Below are 21046 nucleotides of genomic sequence, written 5' to 3'. Positions count from 1 at the left end.
TTCAGATGACAGTAATTGGGTTCCATGCATCATAAATAGGGTTTCTGAATGTTCACATGATCTCAGGCTAGACAGCTGGTAAACTATGTTTATGAACAGACTTCCTGGGGCAGGAGCAACTGCTCTGCACTGTATAGGGTCATAGCAACGTAGGAACAGGGGTAGGCCATTCAGCCCCTCGATCCTGTTCTACCATTCACTGAGACCATGGCTGATCTGTGGCCCCCAACTCCATATACCTGCCTTTGGCCTATATCCCACGATAACTTTGCTTCCTGAAAAATTATCCAACTCTGATTTAAAATTAACAACTGACCCACCATCCACTGCTGTTTGTGGAAGAGAGTTCCAAACATCTCCCATCCTGTGTGTGTGGAAGTGCTTCCTCACATCTCTCCTGAATGGTCTGGCCCAAATTCCTAGACTATGCCCCTACTTCTTGAATCTCCAACCAGTTATATATAAGTTGTAGTTATGTGTAAGTTCATGATTGAAAACTGCATTGGACTCAATGGGTGAATTGCTCCTACATCCTATGATCTTGCAGTTCCGGTTACATTATAGATTCCCACATTTTGTTCTGCTACTATGCTGAGCTCAGTAACAATGAGCAATGTTTAATTAAGTTGTAAATGAGAGGGGCTGGGAAGTCTATAACCAGATATGGATCACAGACTGTTCACCTTGTCCTGGCTCCCTGAATCCCTGAACTGGGGAGAGGCTGCACTGGGACACTGGGATTCTGAAAGACTAATGGGAGGCATTCCAGTTGGAGCACAGATTCCTCTTCTGGATTATCCCATTCATTGTCGGAAACGTTTCATGATGTTTGGAGTTTAATTACCACGTGGAGCTTGTGACTCTTAACTGAATATATTTAAGGTTTTAGATTTGCAGGAATACTCAAGAGTTAGGGGGTGGGGGGAGGGGAGATAGATGGGAGTCGAGGCCCCTGACTGCAAAAAGGATAGAACAGCTCAATGGGCCAAATGGTCTACTCTTGTTTCTTAATTTGTCTTTGCTTTCCAATCCTTGAAAGCCGTTTGAAAGATCTAAAAGGTTTTTACAGGCAAAAACATTCATGACAGCGAGGAGGTTCTACTGAATCTCCATTAAGGTCCCAAGTGGAATTCTGTGATTAAGTGTGAGAGTCACATTTTAAGGAGGAAATCCAGGCCTTGGAGAGGGTGCAGTGGAGATACAAACGTACAGAATTCTGAATCAGAAGCAGGAGTAGGCCACTTGGCACCTTGGGCCTGCTCCACCATTTAATAAAAGGTCATGATCTGATTGTAATCTCAATCCTGCTCAGCCCTGATCACCTTTCACCCCCTTCTTAACAACAGTTTCTCCACATCCACCCTAAAAATATTCAGGGACTCTGCTTCCACTGCCTTTTCAGGAACAGAGTTCTGAAGACTCAAGACCCTCTGAGAAAAACCATTTCTCCCCATCTCTGTTTTAAAAGTCTGGGCAGGAGGTGTGAGGAAGCCAGGATTTTAATCAGGGAGTCCTAGTTCTAGATTCTCCCAGAAGAGGAAACATTCTCTCCACACTCAGCCGGTCAAGAACCCTCAGGACCTTGTGTCTTTCAATCATCACTTATTATTTGAAACTTCACTGGATACTGTCCAATCTTTCCTCATCAGACAATCCACCCTGTTCCAGAGATTAGTCTGACAAACCATCTCTGAATCTCTTCCAGTGCATTTACTCCCTGTCTTCAGTAAGGAGACCTGCACACTGTCCTCCAGATGTGGTCTCACTCATGCTCTGTAGAACTGAAGGATATCTGGGCTACTTTTGTGCTAATTTCCCTTCAGTGTTAACATTATGTTGTGGGGGAGGTGCTGGTGTTGGACTGGGGTGTACAAAGTTAAAAATCACACTGCACCAGGTTCTGGGTCCAACAGGGTTATTTGGAAGCACTAGCTTTCGGAGGGCTGCTGCTTCATCAGGTCGCTAGTCATGCGATGAAGGAGCAGCACTCTGAAAGCTAATGCTTCCAGATAAACCTGTTGGTGTTGTGTGGTTTTTAACATTCTATTACAGGTACACAATCCTTTATCCAAAATCTGAAAAGCTCCAAAATCTGAAATGTTTTTTGTGGAGTGTGGAGCATCATTTTGGCGTGTGAACAGGTGACCTAACTCCACACCCACTCGAACCACGTCACTCAGATGTGACGTGGAAGCGTGGACCAGCACTGGCAGGCATCAAGTGTGTCTCAGCGCTTGTACTATTCACACGTGTGTCTGCTGTGAGGTAATATTTTTTATTTCACCGTAAAATGTCATTTATTCCGAAACCCCAAAAAATTCAGAATTCTGAAAAACAACTGCCCTGAGGATTTCGGATAAAGAATTGTGTACCTGTAGATTTCCCTATTACTTACTGCACCTGTACATACCACCTTTTACTTAATTTGCCAGATCTTTGCAAACTCAATTTATCAATATCACATTGTAGGCTCCTTCAGTCCCATTTGCAATTTACTTTCTGATCTATCTTTGTGTCATTAGCAGTTAGCCCCTTGCCATAAGGGGTTAGGGGTTAGATAGGGTTGACAGTGAGAACCTTTTTCCGCATATGGAGTCAGCTGTTACTAGGGGACACAGCTTTAAATTAAGGGGTGGTAGGTATAGGACAGATGTTAGGGGTAGATTTTTTACTCAGCGGGTTGTGAGTTCATGGAATGCCCTGCCAGTAGCAGTGGTGGACTCTCCCTCTTTATGGTCATTCACGCGGGCATTGGATAGGCATATGGAGGATAGTGGGCTAGCGTAGGTTAGGTGGGCTTCGGTCGGCGCAACATCGAGGGCCGAAGGGCCTGTACTGCGCTGTATTTTTCTATGTTCTATGTTCTATAACTTCAGTCCCTTCATCCCAGCCATTTTTGTACATTAGAAAGCCCCAGCACCAGCCCCTGTGGTGCACCATTTGCTATCTCTTGCCAACCAGAACATGACTCTTTAACACCTACACTCGGTTTCCTGTTAGCCAGCTGGCTCCCAACCTTGCCAACGTGTTTTCCATATACCCTGAGCTTGTATTTTTCACAATAACCTTTAACGTGACACCTTGACAAATGCTAAGTACAGTACATCCATTAGCTCAAAATTATATTTTGTTCATGTGATGTTGACTCTGTCTGACAACCTTTACTTTTTCTAAGCTTCCTTCTATAGCATCTTTAGCTTTTGATATTTCCCCTCTAAAAGTGATGTTAAACTAAATGACCCATACTTCCTGCTTTATGTTGCCATTCCTTTTTGAATAAAACGGTTCCATTTGCTATTTTCCAATCTAAAGAAATTTTGCCAGATTTGAGGAATTTTGGAGAATTAAAACTAACATAATAATTATCTCACTAGCCAATTCTTCTAAAACCCTCGAATAATGTCCACCGAGACCCTGGCACTTGTCAGAAAACAGCTCCAATAATTTGCTCATTACTATTTTCCAGGTGATGGTCATTTTCTTCAGTTCCTCACTCCCTTCCACTTTCTCATTTATGGCTATTTCTGGGATATTACTGCAGTGAAGATTGATGCAGGAGAGCAGTTGCCACCTCCTTGTTTTCCACTATCAATTCTCTAATCTCACTTTTATAGACCAATGCTCACTTTAAGTCTGAGTTTGTAAAGTATTGGTAGAAGCCCTTGCTATTTGTTTACATATTTCTAGCCAGCTTTCTCTTGTATTCTAATGTTCCCTCCTCGTTAATCCTTTTAGCCATTCTTCACTATCTATGTTTTCTGATCTGATTTGTCACCCACTGTTGAGCAATTATATGATTACTTTCTGTAGGTTTGCTATTTTTAAAAAAATTTCGTTAACAGTTGGTGGTGGGTCTGGTCCAGTGGAATCTTTCTTTTTCAGTGGATAGTATTTATTGTTTCTCAGCTCTACCCAAATGACTTCTACATCCTGGGTTTTCTTAATTTAGCCATTCTGTTTTATTGAGATAATAGCCTCCTCTCTACCTGTTCCTAGCTTCTTGTCCTCCCTAAATCATCAATGTTCAGCTCATAACGCTGTCAAATGTCTCTGCGATGGCGGTTGGACTGTACTTATTTATTTTGATTTGCACTTTCAATTCATCAGTTTAGTTTCAAATGTTTTGTGCTTTCAAGTACAGATAATCTTGAGCGACATCTATTGACTTACTTTTAGATTTGATTTGATTTAATTTATTATTGTCACATGTTCCTAGGGAAAGCAAAACGTTTTGTTTTGCGTACACTACAGGCAAATCACACCAAATAAAGTGTATTGGGGAATAGAACAGAGTGAAAAATACAGAATACAATATTACAGCTGCAGAGAAGGTACACAAAGAATGAGGTCAACATTAAATTTAATATTTGAGAAGTCCATTTAGACGTTTAATAACAGCAGGGAAGAAGCTGTTCTTGAACCTGTTGGTGAGTGTGTTTAAGCTTTTGTATCTTCTGCCTGAGAGAAGATGTTGGAAGTGTTTATAAATGGAGTAGGAGGGGTCTTCGATGATGTTCAAAGTATATGACACCAAGTTATAGTCTGAAAGGTTATGTGAAATCACAAGGTTTTGGAGTGCTGCTCCTTCATCAGGGGAATTGAATAAATATTTGAAGGGGATAGTTTAAAGAAGGGTGAAAGAGCAGGAAGTGGGACTAATTGGATCATGTTTTCAAAGTACAATGGGTGTTTGATGACAAAGCCCTTATACCCAGCACCAAGCTCATGGACTACAGAGCAGTTCAGAGAGTTATCGTTCTGTATGTGTCAGTGACAGGAACAGTAGACAGCACATTCCCCAAATCGTACCAGAAATGTCTCCACAAACTCCTGCTGGATCGAGGTCAGCTTCCTGTCTCAGGGCAACATGAAGGTCAAGGTTAGTGATGGAACACATTGTTCCTGTGCACCACACAGGAGTCCCAAAATAGGCAAACAACTAAGAGCTGCTATAAATCTGAAGCGAAAACTCAACAGGTCAGGCAGCATCTGTAAGGAAAGAAAACAGAATTCGTAGTTTGAAACCAGTGACCTTTTGTCAGAACAGCTCTGCTCTGAACACCATAATACCAAACACCTCAAAGATCTCCTCAGCCCACCCTGAAAAAAAACACTGCAATCCCCTGGGACGAGTGGAATCTCTCAGCCAAAGCCAGATGCGAACGGGGAAGAAGGGTTAACTATTGACAGCATTTCCAACAGCCCCCGGGACACACCAGGACATACCTGAACACCCACACATCCCTTTCCACCTCCCCTCCCCAAACCCCTCCCACTACACCCCTTCCCCACACCCTACACCTCCACACCCCTCCCCGCACACCCCCACACCCTTCTCCCACACTTCTTCCCTCACACTCTTCCTCCATACCACTTTCCCCTCACACAAACCCTACACCCTTCCTTCACCTCACACACACCACACCCACACACACACAACCCTTTTCACCCCACACCCCAAAACCCTCCCCATTACACCCCTCCCCCACACCTCTCATCCATACACACCAACTCCCTCCCCTACATGTCTCCCCCACACTCCACCCACACCTCAAACCCCTCTCTCTACACTTCAAATGCCTCCCCATTACACCCCTCCCCACACCCCTTTCCAAACCCCAAATTTCTCCAACCACACCCTTCACCAACTTCTCCCCCTCAAACCCATCCCCTATACACCTCCCCCAACAGCCAAAGCCTATCCCCCACCATCCCCTCCCCTCCCACCCCAAACTGCTCCTCCACAAACTGCTCCCTCAAAACCCTCCTCACACCCATTCCCCTCAGCCCCCCAATCCCTCTCCCCACACCCTAGTCCCATCCCCAACTTGCCCTAAACTCCTTCTCTCACACGCCAAGCCCCTCCCCAACCCCATCCCCCCAACTCACCCCCACTCTAAACCACTCTCCACCACCCAACTCCCCACCCACCCCCCCACCGCCCCCACCTTATCCATTAACGTGAACATAATCACACAATTTAGAAGGTTACTCTCAGTTCAGACTCAATAATATGAAAATATTTGATGTTCTAAGGCTTAATTACAGTATTAAAATCTAGTTCATCTAATTAAAAAAGTATTCAGATCATAATGGCTTTTCATTATGCACTTGAATATATAATTAGTGAGCTGCGATGAGAATGAGTGAGAGTGTTATTGTAGCCAGTAAACTGGTGTTAATCTCACCGTTGAGAGGGAACTGAAATTACAAACTCCTGACAAGTCACATCCACATCTCCATTCAAAGAGCTTTCTCCCATGAAAAATACTTTCCTAGAGGGTCAGAGTAGGGCTAACCTGTATCTTATCTAAATCCATTCATCTTTACTTCACATCCCATGACCCCAACTCCTTCTCCCAACAATATCTACCAGTTTGAACTAAGACACTCTCGATACTGAAATAAAAGCAGAAAGTGCTGGTTACACTCAGCCAGTCTGACAGCTCCTGTGGAGAGAGAAACAAGTTAGTATTTTAGATCAATGACCCTTCATCTGATGAGGAAATCCTCTGAGCTCAGATCTGAAAGCCTCCAGACTGGGAGTGGGTTGTGATTCTGACTTCACCCCCGAATGTTCTGAACTGAAAGATTCAATTCCCCTTTGTCATTCCTCAACAACATCATTTATCCAGATGGAGCTTATCAAACCCATAAAGATCAGCGTAAAGACTCGAGTTAAATCACTCCTTCATTGATATTCAAATATACTTCCTGTGTCATGGCCACAATTTAACATTTGAAGCCCCATAACATACTCAGCTGCCCTGAGTAGCTGATGGTAAACTGGGTGGCACGGGTTAGCCAGGGTCCCAGGTTCAATTCCAGCCTTGGGCTACTGTCTGTGTGGAGTTTGCACATTCTCCCCATGTCTGCGTGGGTTTCCTCCCACAGTCCAAAGATGTGCAGGTCAGGTGAATTGGCCATGCTAAATTGCCGTAGTGTTAGGTGCATCAGTCAGAGGGAAATGGGTCTGGGTGGGTTACTCTACGGAGGGTCGGTGTGGACTTGTTGGGCCGAAGGGCCTGTTTCCACACTATAAGGAATCTAATCTATTACCAACAGTTTGTGAATTGCAAGTAATTGGTCATTTCAGGGGCAGTTCAGAAATAATTACATTACTGTGGGTCTAGAGTCACATGTAGGCCAGGCCAGGTAAGAAAGGCAGATTTCCATCCCTAAAGGATATGAGTTGATGGGTTTTTATGACAATTGATGATCGTTGCACGGTCTCCATCACTGAGACCAGTTTTATATTTCAACAGCTGCTGTTTCAACCACAATAGTTCCTGTCCTGTTCAATACTGTTCCAGTGATATTACCATCGCCTCACCTCTCTCAGAGAATCAGTTTTCTTACAGCAATTTTGATGGTTTCATTACACATACAAGCAACTCTTGTTTTTGCTTGTTCTTGGTTTTGAAAGCAGTGAAGCAGGGGAAGATTGGCAGATTTCTCGATTGTGACGGAATAACAGAACATCACCTGACCAAGCGAGGAGTCAGATTGAACAGGAGCAAACCAGGACACCTCCCTCTCACAGTGACACAGGACGGGCACGTAATGACAGTCACTTGGAACAAATTTAATTGAAAAACATATCAGCTCCTTTGCAGGGATACAAACAGACAGTTCATCCTGCAGAAAATGTTTTATATGGTGACGACACAACCAGTCTCCAGGCAATGCAATGAATTTAATCATAGATACAGCACGGGGTTAACTACAAAATAAAATTCCCCTTACGCTGTCCCAGTAAACACTCCTAGTTTAGGGACAGAGTAAAGCTCCCCCGCCACTGTCTCCCAGGACAGGGACAGCGCTGGGTTAGACGGAGTATTTGACATAAACAGTGTAGAGGAAGGTTTGCTCTGTATCCAACCCCATGCTGTCGCTGTTATGGGAGTGTTTGATGGGGATCATGGACAGGGACTTTCAGAGTCATAGAGATGTACAGCACAGAAACAGACCCTGTGGTTCAAGTTGTCCACACTGACCAGGTATTCTAAGTAAATCTAGTCCCATTTGCCAACATTTGGCCCATATCCCTCTGAACCTTTCCTATTCATATACCCATTCAGATGCCTTTTAAATGTTGCAATTATACCAGCTTTCACCACTTCCTCTAGCAGCTCATTCCATACACGTACCACCCTCTGTGGTCCTCTTAAATCCTTCCTCTCTCACTTTAAACCTATGCCGTTTAGTTTTAGTCTCCCCTAATCTGCAAAAAAGACCTTGGCTATTCACCCAATCCATGCCCCTCACTTCTATAAGGTCACCCCTCAATCTCCTTCCTCGAGGGAAGATAACTGCAGACTATAGCTAAAACCCTCCAATCATGGTAACATCTTTATAAATCTTTTTTGAATCCTTTCAAGTTGAACAACATCCTTCCTATAGCAGGAAGACAGAATTACTTGCAGTATAAGTAGCCTCACCAAGTCGTATACAGCCACAACATGATCTCCTGACTCCTATACTTAATGCTTTGACCAATAAAGCCAGCATACCAAACACCTTCTTCACTATCCTAGCCATCTGCAATTGCACTTTCAAGGAGCTATGAACCTGCACTCCAAGGTCTCTTTGTTAGCAACACTCTCCAGGACCTTGCCATTAAGTGTATAAGTCCTGCTCTGAGTTGATTTTCCAAAAAGCAACACCTTGGATTTATCTAAATTAAACTCCATCTGCCCATCTGATCAAGATCCTGTTGTACTCTGCCTCCACTATGCTGTTCACTATGCCTCCAATGTTGGTGTCATCTGCAAACTTACTAACTATACCTCTTATGTTCACATCCAAATTATTATATAAATGATGAAAAGCAGTGGACCCAGCACCGATCCTTGTGGCATTCCACTGGTCACAGGCCTCCAGTTCAAAAACCAAACCCTCTACCACCACTCTTTGTCTCTTACCTTCAAGTCAATTTTGTATCCAGTTGGCTCGCTCTCTCTGGGTTCCACATGATCTAACTTGGCTAACCAGTCTACCTTGTTGATGTCTATATAGACAACTCTGCATCTAACCCCGTGCTATCCCTGTCCTGGGAGTGTGTTTGATGGAGGACAGTGCAGAGGGAACTTTACTTTGTTTTTAACCCTATGCTGTAACCATAATCAACTCAGTTGGAGGGTGATTTTTATTGTAATTGTGGGAAAAGATCTGCTAACGCATGATAGGCCCATAAAAACAAAATTGGCCAAACTGTACCGCAAACACTCAGCATTCCCAAGCAGGCTCACAAGCCAAATCAGACAGCTCATGCAGACAAGAGGATACACTTTAAGCTCCCACGAACAATGACAGAGCACCATAGATATCTCAAAGCCCCAACAGCAGTTTCACAACCCAGCAATACCAAAGCCACACAAAGAGCAGGACAGACAGACAGGCATCAGCAAGGACATTCTCCAGGAACAGGACAATGGAAGCACCTCACCACTTCAGAGGAATGGAACCATCGATGCTGTCAGGATGTTACATTGTGTGAAGGAACAGGACATTTCTACAATAATTATTTTCCTTAGCATCCTTGTAACTAGATTACTCCATTTCCAGATACATTGTAGTTTCCCATTTCTTAATCAGCCTTAGTTTTCAGCATTATTATAAAAAGTAGTCTTATCCTCAGCTCTGGGAAGAGAAATTCTGATCTCCTGTGCAGACAGTCAGTTCTGTGTCAGCCTAGTCAGTTTCTCTTCCAGCGTTATCGCTTGTAAAAAGACAGCTTGACAATTTCACTTCTAGCTGTGTTTTGTGATCTCTAACCTATTGGACAAATTTCTCCGATAGTAATCATTTTAGAACTTTCTGCAGCTTGGTTCTGCTGTTTGCATATTGCTATTTTGTGTAAGATTTTCATGACTGTTTTGTCAGAGTGCTGATTTATAAATCCATTTACCCAGTGTAAGGACAAAAATCAGCAAGTGTGCACCTAGAACATCAATGAGTAGCTGAGGATCTGAATGGTCTCCTTATCTCTGCATGTTGATAAAATGCCAAACAATCAGATATTTGGAACAGAGAATTAGATCAAAACAAAGCAAAATACTGAAGATGTTGGAAACCTGAAATAAAAGCAGAAAATGCTGGAGAAACTCAGCAGGTCTGTCCACCTCTGTGGAGAGAGAAACAGACTTAACATTTCGGGTCTGATTGGAATCTCATTTGGAATTAAGTACTTCTGCAAAACAGCAGAGGATGAACAGAGGGTACCTGACGACATGATGGAGACAGCGGGCTGTGCACATGAGCAAGAATCACGTCCAACAGGAAGTTCGTGGTGAGTGATGTGGTCCAACACATCATCCTTAAACACGTCCATCAACTCCAACTAGACGCCCACCACCAAGAACATCTTCCCCTCCCCATCCCTCTCTGCCTTCGACAAGGACCATTTCCTTTGACAGTCCTTGGTTTACACCACTCTCCCCACTGCCTCCCCTCAACCCCAAGTACCTTCCCCTGTAAGGGGAGAAGATGCAAAACCTGCCAGTACACCATCCCCCTCCCCTCCATCCACGGCTCCAAACAGTCCTTGCAGGTGAGACAGAGGATTACCTGCCTCTTTTCCAACCTAGTTCACTGTATCCAGTGCTCCTGATGTGGTCCTCTCTACATCGGTGTGAGCAAACGTAAACTAAGGGAATGTTTCACTGAGCATCTCAGCCGGGCCTGCAGGAGCCAACCTCGCCTCCTAGTCACCGCCCATTTTCATCCCCCTTCCCACTCCCTTTCCAGCATGACCATCCTCAGCGACCTCCATTGCTACAGTGAATCAGACCGCAAAGCTGAGGAACAACATCTCCTCCTTCACCTGGGCAGCCTACTGCCCGAAGGACTCAATATTGAGTTCTCCAATTTCAAATAACCTGCCTTCCCATCCCCTGACTCCCTTCCCAGCTCCTCCCTGTCCCTTCCACTCCTCTGACCAACCCTTCCTTCTAGCTACTAACCAGGTCGTACCCTCTACCTATGTTCACCTATCCCCGCCTCACCATCCTGCCCCTCCACCCCACCCTCTCCGTTTTATCTGCAGCTCCCCTTACCCCCACTTCCATTCCTGAAGAAGGGTTACACCTGAAACATTGCCTTCTCCTCCTCCTGACGCTGCCTGGCTTGCTGTGTCCTTCCAGCCTCCTGCCTGTTTACCTTGGTTCAATTGAAGTGAGCTCAACCCTTAAAAATGGTTTGGAAAAACATGTAACTTTTAAAGACTGGAATTAATGGACCATTTCACAATGGCAGCATTCCAAAGCTGCTAATTGTCTTCACGCGGAGATTGCTCAACAAGGTTACAAAGCTTAATTTATTGGGATTGGGAAAAGCCATGGTGTCTCATTGCTTTTGCCATCAAGAGGATTTACTGACTCTGTAAAGCTGTTAGCTGCCAGCATTCCCTGCCCATTAGCACAATGACAAACTACAACAGGCTTGTTTTACCTCTGGACATGACTATTACAGCCCTCTCCTGACCAATAGCCCCCCTCCATTAACTACAGCTCATTCAAAATACTGCTACCCAGATCCTCATTGGCTTTATTTCCACTCACCTTTCAGTGACCTGCAATCACTTCCTGTACAGCAACACCACAGTTTCACAATTCTCCTCCTTATTGATTTCCTTGTCTCTCCCTATCTCTGTAACCCTTTCCAGCCCTAAAACTGTCTGGGGTCTCTGAACACATAGCTTTGAGCATACTCTGATTTAATCGCTTCCCCTTCATTGGCTGTGCCTATTCCTTGAAAGCTCTCTAGCTCAATGTCCTTCTTTGACTTTCTGTCAAATGGAGCTCTTTCACCAAGCTTTAAGTTGCTTATGCCAACATCTCCTTGTGTGTCTTGTTGACAAATTGAGTTTGATAACACACTTGGGAACAGCCTTGGGATGTTGCACTACATTAAAGGCATGATATAAATGCAAGTTGTTGTTGTAGTGGGGCAGTAATTCCAGGTGAGAGGAAGCCTTTCTGTGGCTGGGCTAATTGATGATTTGGTCAGTATAAGACTGGTTACAATTTGGAAACCGTCTTCCCTCATTCCTGACACCACCCCCTGCTAACAGAGGGGGAGTGAGAGAGAGACAGAGACACAAAGAGGGGAAAAAAAACAAGGTAAGGTCAGACTGATTTCATTTCCATAGCACCATGCACATTCTTAGGGCAGCCAAAATGCAGCACTTCTAAAGTGAGTCACGGAGGGTCTATGTTGCCTCCTCACTGTCACTCAACATTCATCCTGCAGTGTGACACCAAGGCAGTGAACACTCCAAACTGCCTGGGGAGGTTAACCCTGACTCACAGTCACACCTGAACATTTTCATCCTGCTTTCCCCCCCCCGGGTAGGTGGTCTCTCTGATCTATATATTTATTTCATTCTCTCCACCCCACTCCACACCTCAACAACCTCTCTGTCTCTGTCTCTCTCAGCACTCAGTTGTTTTTTCCCACAGCCTCAACTCCTTGAGCTGCTGCTTTGATATCTGGTTAACCTAAAACACAAATCCCTCCAACACATCGGCATCAATTGTTCATGGTCCTGGGAAACTACGGTATCAGTAAGCAGTTAACTAACCAGACCTGAGCTGAATCCTGGCTCCTGACAAGAGCTAATGATACTAACTGGGTTAATGAATGTTATAGGAGCAGCTGTGTGAGATTCTGACTGAAGTTCACTGCAGACAGTGTTCAAGCTGTGCTGAGCTAGAACATCTTACAGATTTCTTAATCAGGACTGATAAATTATTTCAGGGACTGAGCAAAAATATTCTTTTCCAGCCTAAAGGCATTTAAACTATTCAGTGAAAGATATGTTCAAAACAGAAAATGCAACTTTTAATTCAATGTTATTTTCTTTTTATCTCATACTCTGTCAGTTTCAGGGTGGGACAAAATATTTCAAATATTTGACATCACTGTCTCCCATCAAACCTTCTCAGGACAGGAACAGCATGGGATTAGGTACAGAGTAAAGCTCCCTCTACACTGTTCTCCATCAAACACTCCCAGGACAGGGACAGCATGGGGTTAGATACAGAGTAAAGCTCCCTCTATACTGTCCCCCATCAAACATTCCCAGGACAGGGACAGCATGGGGTTAGATACAGAGTAAAGCTCCCTCTACACTGTCCCCCATCAAACACTCCCAGGACAGGGACAGCATGGGGTTAGATACAGAGTAAGCCCTCCCTACACTGTCCCCATCAAACTCTCCTACGACATAATTAAATAGAGGGTAACACTTTCTCTCTCTGTTTTAATGGCATCCCAATGACTGTTTACTAACGTTGAAGTTTCTAGAATGGACAGCAAATTATTGAACCAGTTTCACAAACTGGCTGATTAGCCGAAGATGGGGGAGGGATAATGGGCAGGTCCTCAGATTGGCAGAACATGACCTTCCACCAGGAGCTGATTCAGAGTTTCGATAAGCCGTGCTATTCATTAATGACTTTGGTGGTGAAATCAAGAGCCACTTACACTAGTTTCCCAAGGATAGAAAAACTGGCAGCATTGCTGTTGGAACCATCAAACTACAACTAAAATTAATCAAGTGAATGGTCGACATTGTAGTAACTGGACATCACAAAGCAAAATGTGAGTGAACAGGGACCCTTCTGAATAATGCTGGAGGTCATCTGCATTCATCAGCCTCTGGATCACCAGGCCCCAGCGTCAGTTCCCTCTCCAAGGCGTGAGTGTAGAAACCCTGGCTAGCTCTCCAGTCTTGTGCTGAAGAAGTGCTGCATTGCCATTGGTATCAGTGCCTGTTCAGTGGATGCGAAAGATCCCATGGCCCTATTGCAAAGGAGGGCAAGGGGGGATCTCTCTGTGTCCGAGCTGACTTTGCCTCTGAATTACAATCCCAGAAACACATTGTCTGGCCAATATCACCTTGTGATGTTGTGAGATAATATTAAACAATATTAGCCCGTGATACCAGCATTACTAAGTGTGACGATGCTGCCCCTTTAACAAGGTTATGTTGTCCTTGGTTTTTTTCAAGGTGAGGGAGGGTCATAAAGGCAGAGGTGCCAATTTGTCTGGAAATGCTTACTTTGAACAACGGCAGAGGATTGGCCAGTTCTCCAGGTTCAGGTTTTTTGTCTAGTTTGATTTTAGTTTTTGCAGGTAGTCAAAAACCACTAGGGACCTAGACAAGCAGTGGCAGTGAAAAGAGGTTCCATTTTTCAATAGAGATCTTGCTTGAACTTTCTCTCTGAAACCTCTCCTGGCTGTAAGAACCTGTGTTTGAATTTGGCAAGGGGTGTGTTTATGGGATGTTGCAGGGATTAGAAAAGCTTTTTAAATTGTGATATTGTGCTGCTTTAGGCTAACTTAGTACCTATGTTTATGTTTTAAAGTTTAATGAAGCAACAAATCTCAATAAAACATATAATTAAAAAGGAACCCATTCTACTCACTATCATAGATTTACAAAAGAAAAACAGTAAGGCTGCGCTTTAAAACCAACCACTTAGCTGCCCCCCTTGCTGGGAACTCCCATATGTGGGTTTCTCCAAGTTCAGCTCTGAACTTCGCTGTTTGGTAATTTTTCTTAGAATGAACTCTGATGTCCAGAGATACTTAAAACCAAACAGCAAAGGCAGCAGCTGTGCAGGTTACCGTTGGGTCAGACAGCTGTGTAGGTTACCGCTGGGTCAGACAGCTGTGTAGGTTACCGCTGGGTCAGACAGCTGTACAGGTTACCGCTGGGTCAGAAAGCTGTGCAGGTTACCGCTGGGTCAGACAGCTGTGCAGGTAACTGCTGGGTCAGACAGCTGTGCAGGTTACTGCTGGGTCAGACAGCTGTGCAGGTTACTGCTGGGTCAGACAGCTGTGCAGGTTACTGCTGGGTCAGACAGCTGTGCAGGTTACCGCTGGGTCAGACAGCTGTGCAGGTAACTGCTGGGTCAGACAGCTGTGCAGGTTACCGCTGGGTCAGACAGCTGTGCAGGTTACCGCTGGGTCAGACAGCTGTGTAGGTTTCTTTCTCCATTTGATTTAGTTCCCCATTGGTCACTGCCTTTGTCTGTCTTCCTCTTTTTACAAAGTGCCATTGTTTTGATCTTTCTCCCCCCAAAGTTCCAAAACAATGTAGCAGCTTATAAAACAGCAATTACTGCTCCTGGAATTCGAGGAAATCAGCTCCAACACTGAAAATATCTCAAAAAAGGAGCAGCTCTTACAGTCACAACTTTTTCCCATCCTCCATCTTGGATTACCCAGAATCCTTTCACCCTGAGACTTCAAAGGATTAACCAACCGCAAGAGGATCAGGCACAGGTTAATGATCATTTATTTGAGCAAATGTAGGGAGAGTCTAGGCTGGCTAAGACAGAACTCTGATTAGTGTAAACCTGATGAAGGGCTTTTGTCTGAAATGTCGATTTTCCTGCTCCTCGGATGCTGCCTGACCTGCTGTGCTTTTCGAGCACCACTCTAATCTAGACTCTGATCTCCAGCACCTGCGGTACCCACCTCTGCCTAATACAGAACTCTGCTGATTACAGAAAGACCATCTTTTAGATGCAGGCTAGTCATGTATGCAGTTTATTCTTCAAATTCCAATTTTCTCAGTGTATTATTACATTATAAGCAGAAATCTAAGCAGGGCTGTTTTATCTTACCCTAGGCTGGTCCTGTCCTTGCTACTCTTTGCTCTATTCTTTTCTGTTTTTCCCCATTCCCCCCTTCCAACTTCTAACCAGTGAATCCTTTCCAGAAGGTTCTGCTGATATTGGCACTCATGGTGTGCAGAGTTCATTTGGAGAATTCTGCTCCTATAGTTTTACTCAGAACATAGATATTCCTATTTAACAATCACAACTTCAAGGTTAATTTACTAGGAAACACTACACAAACTAAATTTGTGTTTTATGAGTCTTAAGAATTAATTTACAGTCTTCAAGATACTAAGGAGAAAGTAAAGGTTGGATGAAGGGAGACTATTCCCATTGATTCGAGGGTCTAATCGAGGTATGAGGTCTAAAAACCAGAGCTAGGGTTGTCAGGAGCAAAATTCAGGAACAATCTGTTCAAAAAGGGTATTTGGAGTTCTCTTCCACAAACTACAACTGCTGCTACATCCATTAGTAAAATTAAATTGTTATTTTCAGTCACCAAATGTTGAAAGGGATCGTGGACATGAATGGCATTTGGCATTATGCCACTGATTACTTCTGATTTGCTTGAATGAAAGATCAGGCTTGATGGAGTGAATGGCCTCTGCATGCTCCAATGTTTCTATCTTCTTGAACAAAAATAAGTAAACATATGAATTAGGAGCAAGAGGAAGCCATTTACTCCCTCCGGCCTGCTCAGCCATTCTATAAGATCAAGGTTGATCCAATCGTGTTTGGAATTCCACATTCCCATCTACTGATAACATTTGATTCTCTTACCAAAGAAAGGTCAATTCACCTCTTCTTATGAGCAGGAATAAATTGTTTGAGGGGGCAGTGGAAGGAAATTCAACTTCCAAAAGGGAATCAAACAAAGACCTGCAAAGATAGGACAGTATTTGCAGAGTGATGGTGAGTGAGCCGGGAGGGGTCAGACTAACGGAGAGCTAGACTGAATGACCTCTGCTGTACTGGGAGATTTGATGATTCTGGGGTTCAATAACTTGAGAATGAGTGCTATCAAATTAATATCAATTTTATGGGCTATTAATGTTTTCCATTTCAACAGTCTGCTCTTTCCAGCAATACTCCCACCTGGTTTGACAACTCCTGATCCCAGTTCATGGTTTTGTGTGTTCAGAGATTAACCTCATCCTCAGATCTGACTGCTTGGTGGTAATTATCCTGGTTATAGTTGCATAACATTATCATTTACTAGATATTATTTACATATTTAATGCATTCTGTGTGGAAGAATCAGGGAATGACCCAATTTCTCAAAACATTTCACTTTTCTGTGAGCATTCCTGTCTGCTTACTGTTTGTATCCTACACAGTCCCCCTTTCATTTAGTCCCTATGACCCATTTAATCTCCTTCCATAGATCTTGTACACTGACCCTAACCCTACCCTATCTTCAGACCCATATAAATTAAACCATAAAAGCATAAGATATGGGAACAGAATTAGGCCATTCTGCCCATCAGGTCTGCTACACTATTCAATCATGTTTCTCAACCCCATTCTCCTGCCTTTTCCCAGTGACCTTTAATCCCTTGTAGATAAGCAGGAGGCTGGAAGAACACAGTAGGCCAGGCAGCATCAGGAGATGGAGAAGTCAACATTTCAGGTATAACCCTTCTTCAGGACTTGGGGTGGGTGTAAGGGGAGTTGCAGATAAAGAAGGGGCTGGGGGTTTGGCTGGGGAGAGGGGCAGAGTGGAGAGGGTAGTAATAGATGAACACAGGTAGAGGATATGGCCTAGTTGAATCCGGTTGGTGGTGTTCAGAGGGATGGGAGGTAGCAGGGGGGGGGCTAGAAAGGGAGTCAGGGGATGAGTGGGAATATATCTGTCTCAGATTTAAAACTAACAACTGATCCAGCATCAATCGCCATTTGTGGAAGAGAGTTCTAAACCTCTCCCACCCTTTGTGTGTAGAAGTGCTTCCTAACACCTCTCCTGAACAGACTGGGCCTCATTCACAGACTGTGCCCCTAGTTTGAGAATCTCCAAGCAATGGGAATAGTTTATCTTTATCAACCCTGTGTTTTCCTGTTAATATCTTGAAGACTGATCAGATTACTCCTTAATCATCTAAATTCTAGATAAAACAGGCCTAACTTGTATCATGTCTCCTCATTGCATAACCGCTGACACCCAGGTACCATTCTTGTAAACCTACATGAGGAGGTAATGACTTATTGGTATTATCACTGGACTATTAATCCAGAAACTCAGCTAACATTCTGCCGACTTGGGTTCCAATGCTGCCATGACAGATGATGGAATTTGAATTCAATACAAATCTGGAATTAAGGGTCTAATGATGATCACAAAACCATTGTCAATTGTTGGAAAACCCCATCTGGTTTCTGATGTTCTTTAAGGTAGGAAACTGCTATCCTTCCCTGCTATGGCCTACATGTGACTCCAGACCCACAGCAATGTGGTTGACTCTTGATTAGGGATGAGCCATCCCATGAAGGAATAACAATAAAGCTCCCTCCCAGGCCAATATGTCCTTCCTAAGGTGTGGTGCCCAGATCTGCTCAGAGTACTCTGAGTGGGGTCTAACCAGGGTTCTTCAGCCTTATACATCAGTCCTCTCAATATAAAGGCTAGCATTCCATTAACTTTCCAATGAATCTCCTGAATGAATTGCATGTCTTTAGTGCCATCTGGACCATTTATATCTTGTCCTTTTATATTCAAGAATGATTTGGCCAAAGCATTTCATTACAGATTTGATCTCTGCAGGGAAAGTTTCTTTATTTTTTACTTTGACACATCTTATGCTATTTAGAAAGGTTAATATTTAGAATTTTATAACTCAGTCTATGTGTTAATTAGCTTTGCATCTGTATTGAGTAGGTGTAGTTGTAATTAAATAACTACTTTGCTGTTTATTAAAGAAAACTGGTTGATGGATTTTGTTTTATTCTGAAGTTATTATTGATAAAATATACCATTGCCGATACCAGTAATTGGGTGAAACAGTTAAACGTAAGTTGTGACTTCCCATCAATCCTAACATCCTCCTACACTCTCTTCCTGCCTCTCCCCCCAGCATTCCTCAGGAGAGTCATGATGCTCTGTGACCACCTTTGACGTTGTGTTTCGACAGCGTGGGCTTGTTGTAATTGGCTTGATAGAGGTACAGGAGTACTACTCCTCTAAACTGAGAAGAATTAGTGTTCTCAGCTTGCATTAATGATTGAGATCTTTCTCATGTTTTAACTGACAATATTTCAAACAGTGTTGAATTAATCGGAAACATATTAATCATTGGTATATTAAGCTGTACTGTTTTAATTAACCAGTGATCCCTCATTAAATGACCCATCAGGCAATGATACATATAGAAATTTAGGCAATTGTTGCAACTTGAACTTTAATTTCCATTCCATTCATTAAAGAGCAGTGAACATTCCCATGTTATCTCCATTGTTCCAATCCCAGGTGATGGAATACTTGAACCTGGATTATTCGACCAGGAATGTCATTTTCTCCTTTTTTTGACTACAGTGATCTGTCACTGGACATACTTACAAGAGGCTGCTAATATACTTTTAGAAGAACCATAAAAGTTTATTCCACACAAAAGTGAAATGGTGAATTGTGCTACACTAATGAGAACAATTAGAAATAACAAATGTCAGATGGCAATATTCAAATCTTTTATCCCAACCAAGTTAAAGCTCCAAAAGCTAAAGCTCCTCATTCATCTGGCATTACTATAGTTGGTTTCTTTTTGTTACATTTCTCCATTCACTCAACATTTGAGTGTTTTAGGGATCGGTGCTGGGTCCATTGCTTTTTGTCATTTATATAAATGATTTGAACATGAATATAGTAGGTATAGTTAGTAAGTTTGCAGATAACACCAAAATTGGTGGTGTAGTGGACAGCGAAGGAGGTTACCTCAGATTACGACGGGATCTTGATCAGATGGGCCAATGGGCTGAGAAGTGGCAGATGGAGTTTAACTTAGATAAATGTGAGGTGCTGTGTTTTGGAAAGGCAAATCAGGGTGGGACTTATACACTTAATGGTAAGGTCCTGGGGAGAGTTACTGAATAAAGAGACCTTGGAGTACAGGTTCATAGTTCCTGCAAGTAGATAGGATAGTGAAGAAGGTGTTTGGTATATTTCCTTTATTGGTCAGAGCACTGAGTATAGGAGTTGGGAGGTCATGTTGCAGCTGTACAGGACATTGGTTAGACCACTTTTGGAATATTGTGTGCAATTCTGGTCTCTTTCCTATTGGAAGGATGTTGTAAAACTTGAAAGGGTTCAGAAAAGATTTACAAGGGTCAACTTTTCACGCAGTGTGGTGCAAGTATGGAAGGAGTTGCCAGAGGAAGTGGTGGATTACAGCATTTAAAGGGCAATTGGATGGGTATACAAATAGGAAGGGTTTAGAGGGATATGGGCCAGGTGCTGGCAAATGGGACTAGATTAGGTTAGGATATGTGGTTGGTATGGATGAGTTGGACCGAAGTGTCTGTTTACATGCTGTATATCTTTATGACTCTATTTATTTATTCACTCATGAGACATAGGTGTTCCTGGCTGGGCTAGCGTTTATTATCTTTCCCTAGTTGCCCCTTGAGAAGGTGGTGGTGGGTGGGGGGGGGGGGGGGTGGGGGAGCTGCCTTCTTGAACCGCTGCAGTCCATGTGCTGTGGGTTGACCTACAATGCCCTGAGGGAGGGAATCCCAGGATTCTGACCCAGTGACATTGAAGGAACAGCGATATATTTCCAAGTCAGGAGGGTGAGGGGCTTGGAGGGGAACTTGCAGATGGTGGTGTTCCCATGTTACTGCTGCCCTTGTTTTTCTAGATAGAAGTGGTTGTGAGTTTGGAAGGTGCTGTCTAAGGATCTTTGGTGAATTTCTGCAGTGCATCTTATAGATAGTACACACCGCTGCTGCTACTGAGCGTCGGTGGTGGAGGGAGGGGATGTTTGTGGATGTATTGCCAATCAAGCAGCTACTTTGTCCTGGATGGTGTTGAGCTTCTTGAGTGTTGTTGGAGCCGGCCCCATCCAGGCAAGTGGGGAGTATTCCATCACACTCCTGACACGTAACATGTAGACTGTGGACAGGGTTTGGGGAGTAAGGAGATGAGTTACTTGCTGCAGTATTCTTATCCAAAAGTGAGGACTGCAGATACTGGAAACCAGAGTCTAGATCAGAGTGGTGCTGGAAAAGCACAGCAGGTCAGGCAGCATCCGAGGAGCAGGAAAATTGACGTTTCGGGCAAAAGCCCTTCATCAGGAACCTTCCTGATGAAGGTCAATGTTTCTTTTAGTTAATTGATCTTCCTGAGATGCTTAAAGATCTGTTAACTCAGCTCATTTCTTGCTTAATATGATGATATGATGGAGCAGATATTATTACCAGACAAGCCA

This window comes from Chiloscyllium punctatum, chromosome 39, assembly GCF_047496795.1.
Source record: "Chiloscyllium punctatum isolate Juve2018m chromosome 39, sChiPun1.3, whole genome shotgun sequence".
Lineage (NCBI taxonomy): Eukaryota > Metazoa > Chordata > Chondrichthyes > Orectolobiformes > Hemiscylliidae > Chiloscyllium > Chiloscyllium punctatum.
This window is presented reverse-complemented; position numbering follows the sequence as displayed.